Source organism: Chiloscyllium plagiosum, unplaced genomic scaffold (genome assembly GCF_037043375.1).
Source record: "Chiloscyllium plagiosum isolate Xiang-an unplaced genomic scaffold, Cpla_swu_hap1 HiC_scaffold_32, whole genome shotgun sequence".
NCBI classification, from domain to species: Eukaryota; Metazoa; Chordata; class Chondrichthyes; order Orectolobiformes; family Hemiscylliidae; genus Chiloscyllium; species Chiloscyllium plagiosum.
The window spans coordinates 8,529,780-8,536,513 of NW_028270170.1; positions in this window are offsets into that span (position 1 = coordinate 8,529,780).

The window sequence follows — 6,734 nt, forward strand, 5'->3', positions numbered from 1 at the left end:
TTCATAAACCTCAATAAGATCACTCTTCAGCCTCAGACGCTCCAAGGAAAACAGCCCCAATCTATTCAGCCTCTCCTTATAGTTCAAACCCTGGCAACATCCTTGTAAATCTTTTCTGAACTCTTTCAAGTTTTGCAACATCTTCCGATAGGAAGGAGAATAGAATTGCCCGCAATATTCCAGCAGTGGCCTAACCAATGTCCTGTACAGCCGCAACATGACTCCCAACTCCTGTTCTCAATTCTCTGACCAATAAAGGAAAGCATACCAAACGCCTTCTTCACTATCCGATCTACCTGCGACTCCATTTTCAAGGAGCTACGACCCAGCGCTCCAAGGTCTCTTTTTTCAGCAGCACTCCCTAGGACCTGCAAAGGTCCTGCTCTGATTTGCCTTTCCGAAAAGCAGCATCTCGCATTTATCTAAATTAAACTTCATCTGTCAATCCTCAGCCCATTGACCCATCTGATCACGATTCTGTTTTAATCTGAGGTAACCTGCTTCGCTATCCATCACACCTTCAATTTTGGTGTCATCTGCAAAACTACTAACTATACCTCCTATGTTCATATCCAAATCATTTATATAAATGACGAGACCTGTGACCAGTGGAGTGCCACAAGGCTCAGTGCTGGGTCCACTACCTTTCGTCATTTATATAAATGATTTGAATGTGAACATAGGTAGATAGATTATTGATTGCCAAGGTGGGGGTGGGGGGGGGAGGGGGGGGGGTGAACGATCCAGGAATATAGAGTTGAGGTTAATATCAGATCAGCCATGACTTTACTGAATGGCGGAATGGGCTAGAAGGGCCGAGTGGCCTGCCCTTGTTTCTTGTTCGAATGTTGACCAGGTTGGGTAAGAATGGCGGATTCCCTCAAGGACATTAATGAATCAAATGGGTTTGCACGACAATCAATGATAGCTTCAGTCAACGTGTCTGAGCCGAGAGTTGTAGTCCGGAATCATTCATCCCAGTAGCTGCTCTGGTGGAATTTGAACTCATGTTCGCAAGGCCTTAGCCCAGGCCTGTTCTTCTCAGGGAAGGGACGATTAAGAGGAGCGTTGACAGTTGTGCTCAAAGTGGTTAGGATCCGACAGGCGCTGCCTGACAGTGTAATGAAGCCAGATTCAACGTGGCTCACAAAATTGAACAGCCGATTATCAGAACACACCACATTTTCGGGGCTACAGAGGGAAGGCGAGGAAGAGGGTGGTGTCCTAACAATTACATGATTATATGATGAGCACAAAGTCGTGGCTTGAGGGTTGCAAGTTTTGGAGGAATCGAACAGAGGAAACAATATTTTAAAAAAGCATGAAAGTGAGGATAAAAATCCGGAGAGGGAGAGGGCTTAACAATAAAATGAACGAACTGCCAGACCTCTCAGACTCTGTAGAACACAGCCAATGAAACAGTATCATTTTGCCGTGATTTACACTGGACAGAGCTGAAAACCGTCATATACAACCCATTCTTCCTATCCACCCTAGAACAAATACATGCAATTTCACAAAATTAGGAGATGTGTCAAACACCAAGAAAACTGAATATTCATCGCCTAACAGAAAATAGTTCTTTGGCCTTGGTCAATGCTTGTGTATAAAGGTTGTCGAGAATAAGCTCTTAAAATACGTAACATGTTGTGAGTAAAGCATTCTGTGCCGGCCTTTGTTGTGAATGTATTGAAAGTGTAACATCGACACGGGTTGACATATGAAGGTGTAAACGGAACTGAAAACCTACTTCCTTTGTTGTCGATGTAAATCATTATTTGAGGCCTCGGGTAAGATAGAGACTGGGTAGGGTTTTGAAGAAATGTCAGGATTTCAAGCGTGGCGTCATCGCTTTTAAATTTCCTCGTGCTGGTATTTTTGAGGAATAAAGAAACAGATTTGCAATTATGTTAATGGAAGGCACGCTAACGGTATGACCCTAGTTGCCTAAGTCTCAAGATCTGCAATTCACTTCCTACACCTCCCTGCCTCTTTGCCTCGCTTTCTTCCTTCCAAATGATCTTTGCAACCCACCTGTTTAGCCTAATCTTTGACCTAATCTTTCCTTATTTGGTTACCTGATTCTGGATTAGTGGTGCTGGAAGAGCACAGCAGTTCAGGCAGCATCCGAGGAGCAGAACCTGTCAGCCTCGTTTTATAATGCTCCTACTAAGTGCCTTGGGATGTTTCGTTAAATTAGAGGCGCCATGTCATGACAAGTTGTTGTGGAGTTTGCGTGAATGCAGAGATGTCCCCACAAGTATATCAACCAAGCCATTACTCTAGGGGGGCGGGGGGATTTGCTGGACACTTTGGAGATGAATGGTCACGAGTCACAACATTCCAAATTGGAAACTTGCGACATTGAGGAAATGCGATGCATTATGATGTCAGTGGGGGACTAGAATGATGTATCAATGGATGAACATATCAATTTCCGAGAGCCCCTCCCCTGTCTCTCTCTCTCGCCCTCCCTCACTCTCTCCATACCATCTCACAGGCAAGGGGCAGAAAGTTTAGAGGAGTTGTGAGGAAAAAACATTTCACCCAGAGAGTGGTGGGAACCTGGAGCTAACTGCCTGTAAGGGCGGTAGAGGGAGAAACCGTTAAGACATTTTAAGAAGTATTTAGCTGTGCATTTGCGATGCCAAGGCATCCAGGACTACGGCCAAGTTGTAGAAAATCAGATTAGCATAGTTAGGTGGATGTTTTTGTCCGGCGCGGATGGTGCTGTGGACCTCTGTGACTCTATCACTTGTTCGTAAGCGTACATCGTCAATACTTGCGCTGGGGGGTTGGGGGATGAGTTCTCGGTTATCTCGTCCCCACGCCTGGTTTGGCTCTGTACGTCAGTATTGCCTCATCCTCTATTTCAGAGGACTTATTTGGTGTGGGGTGATACATGAACACTTGCTATTGTACACGGTTCACCCGGATACTTTCCAGATCAACTATAATGAAAGCCAGAAAATTCCAGCCTTCTGGAGAGCCCGAGGACACAGCAAGCGGACTCAATAAAACTACACCAATTTGAACGGTGAAAACTCCAATCCGAGACTCTGGAAACGTCTCAATGCTTTAAATGTGCCTGTTACTGGATCACATACCCAGCTTGGTACATAACGATGAAATGTATTTCACACACAGTACCAGTTTAAGCAATGACTTACAGCAAGGGCCTTAGCCTGGAGTTTGCATGCTCGAAATTGGCGCAGCGTTTGTACCAACTTAAGAATACTAGTTATTCCTGTTCAAACTTGCGTTTGGAATCTGCATTGAAAATGAACTGAAAATACATTCGTCTATAAATATATACAAGAATAAAATGTCCAGTCATCTCATGGAATCGCAAACAACTGTCGATATTTAATTTTGTTTCGAGGAGTAAAAAGATTTCATAATTCCGAGTAGAATAGCATCGAGAAAAGAAAGACAAGTTTTTTTTTCTAATAAAAATAATCTGCAAGGCTTCCCAAGTTATTCAGGGAATCCTAATTGTTGATAGATTGGAAGCCCCAAGGGCAGCGAATACTCCTTTAATAATTTGGTTGAAAACCCTCATGCGTGACACAAATAGACTCCAGCACAGCCCTTTAAGTCTGACATGTGTTGGAATTTACCGCTGACACTCTCTGGTCGTTTTACCGAGAATGGTCAGTAACGTCTTCCTTGATTTCTTCCAAATCGATGGAAAGTGGCCAGTGACTGGTTTAGTGTCGATTGTTACGACGACCTAATGCAATAACATCCAATTAAACGATCAAGGTGACCCCAGACTTTTTCACCACGTTTAAATAAAACGCCGACCAGCCTGGCGTCTGGTTTGGAGCTGCTTTACATAATTATGAATCAGTTGGCATTATTCCAAATGTTTCCCAGGGAGCTGTAATCTAATCGTTCGGGCGTCATTTTGGCGACGATCTGTGTTGCAGCTTTATTTTTATTGTGTGTTTATATATAGACACTGCAGGCTACATAATTTCGAGCGTCCATTGCAGGATGGAATGGAACACCAAACCCCGTAACACCTCCTTCACTTGTCTTTTTACATCCCTCCTCCACGGTGCAAATGGTAATTTTCAATGGTAACACTGGTTTCAGCAGCAGGTATTGTGATAGGGGTTGCAGAAGAGCAAAAATAACAGTTGAAGTCAGAACCTGGTATACCAGGCAGGGGAATTTAACAGTGGGGCGAATATAGCCGTCAGGCCAATTTTCTATTGGGCTTGGCTAAAACATGAAAAGGGTCCTATTTTGGGATTATAGTCGATTGGAAAAAAAAATAGTTATTTCGCAACATATAGGACTGAAAACGGCTGCAATTGACAACATTTTCCCACTATTATTGATGAATAATGCCCAAGGCATTTTTCAGCCTTTCTGCCCCGCTGGTGAAGGAAAGGGCGACATGACGATGACTCTCGACTTCCATTTTTGCAGCGTGGAGTTTGAGTAAAAGTAAACCCCTTCCACTGTGCTGCATACATAACTTTGCATGTCGTCTGAATCATGTACACTGGGGACACATGTCGCTTGTTGGGTATAACAAGGGGAAGAGAGAGTTAACTGCACAGGAAATCTATTCACAAGCAACATATGGAATCCAAATACGTGGTCAAGAAATCCCGGATATTTTATGGGCAGATTCTGCGTCTGTTGTTTGCAGCTTTCAGCCAAGAAGTTTTCCGAATTGTTGCACTCACCCACCTTGTAAATCGATGCATCGATTCCTTGGTACAAATGAAAAACAAGATCCGTATTGTAGCAACACACATTACACACGTGCATCAGCTTTCACTCGTCTGGCACTCAAAAGGGACCAGAAATGCTCAGTTCTCATGTTGCAACGACAAACCCTAAAAATCAGTTTAAAACCCTTGTGTATTTCTGCCCTCCCTGCTCCGCAGATTATCAGGAAGGATCTTAATTATCTGAGCTTTTACGGTTGTCCTTTGGAAATATAGTGGCTTTTCGTCGACGCATGACATAACCACCATCCCCTGATTACTTTTGTATAGCTACACTCCGAGGAGAATTCCAATTGGTGCAGCGGCAATAAACAGGTAACATTTCAGAGTGATACTGGATGTTCGTTTCATCAGGTATTTCGGCACATTTTGCATTTAACATGTTCCAAATTCCGTTAAAATAGAAAACAAGTTGTAAAACCATTACTTTTTTAAAAAAATTGTGTAACTGCACTTTTTTTTAAAAAAGGACATGAATTCTGCAAACTGTATTTGCTATATGTTGGAACATTACAGTAAATATTTACATCACAGACTTTAACAATCTCAATACCATTTTGTCAAGATTAAACGGATAATTATCTCCCTAACCTTTTAATCAATGCTCCATACTACAGTGGTAAAACCACAAATTATAACATGCTATTAAAACGTTATGGGTCTCAGAAACATGCTTGAATCCAAGTTTGGTCCATTTTCCATTAGATAATATTTTCAGTACAGCATGAGCCAATGAAACATCACAATCACAGAATGTGGCAACGGATAAAATCCCAGTTAGAGTATTACCTAACTTAACCTTATCTGCTCCCAATACAAGCTATCTGCTTCCACAAATATTAATCCCTCAAATAAGACTCTGGGTTAAACTAGCGCTGTCCCTTCAGGAAAATTACACTCTCTACTAAACTTAATATAAGAACTGACTTCAAAACCGAAGTCGGGAAAATAGCCTAGTGTGTTCCAGTAAGTAGGCCCAAAACTATCAACCAGGATTGAAATCATCATTTTACAGCCATTTATGGTCAATTCCTAGTCTGCAGAGTGAAGTGTCACTAAATCTCTTCAATTTCACTCCTCTTCTGGAATGAAAATCGTTCTTTATCAAAGCCCGAAGTTTTAGTTGATATTCACAGGATAGTGGTCCTTTCGACAAACCTGTGTCTAAATTAACAAGAGATTACTTAATTTTAACATAAACTAGTCAAATGAAAGCGGAAAGCATTCTTAATGGATTACTTCCGCCCATATGTTCTTTGAATTATACCTATTAATTCTACGTGAGTATGCATGTTTAAATTGTACCAAGACAGTGGAGGTAACCACGTTTCTGGGCCAAGGGCAGATTCCAGCATGCAACTGGACCTGCGTGCATCATTTAAAGGTATTAATTCTCAGTCAAACTGAAAAACTACTTATTAAGCGTGAGCTTGAATTTATTTCAATGATTGACTAATTGGCATCAGGCGTGATTTATGATAATTTTGTAACTAATTATAATATTATAGCAACTGCATATTGTCAACGAGATGGTTTGATTATTTTCTAAAAAAAAACACACTGCTGCATAATGACTATTAAATAGCCCTGAATATAAACAGGGCAAGAATTGTAGTTTACACTTAACACCGTCATCGTTACCATTTTTCCCTAGTATTGCTGGAACAAATAACTTCTACGTTGTTACATTTTGTACCCAGCTTCACTCATATTGTTCCAATATATTTAACTTTTATAACTGTTTAGCAGAATTTGCTAATTTGAATCAACATAAACACTGGGAGAGTGCAGTGGCATAATTGTCCGTTGTCTCCTGATGTACCAATATTAAATGTTAGGTTATGATTTATCGGCCTACTGCTAACATTTGATTTTCTTATGTTAAACAAGATTTATATCGCCCAGTCATAATGAAACGGAAACACTATTTTTAAAATGACTAGGATTGTTACTGCCAGCTGGAGGGATGCCTCTTTAATGGACAAT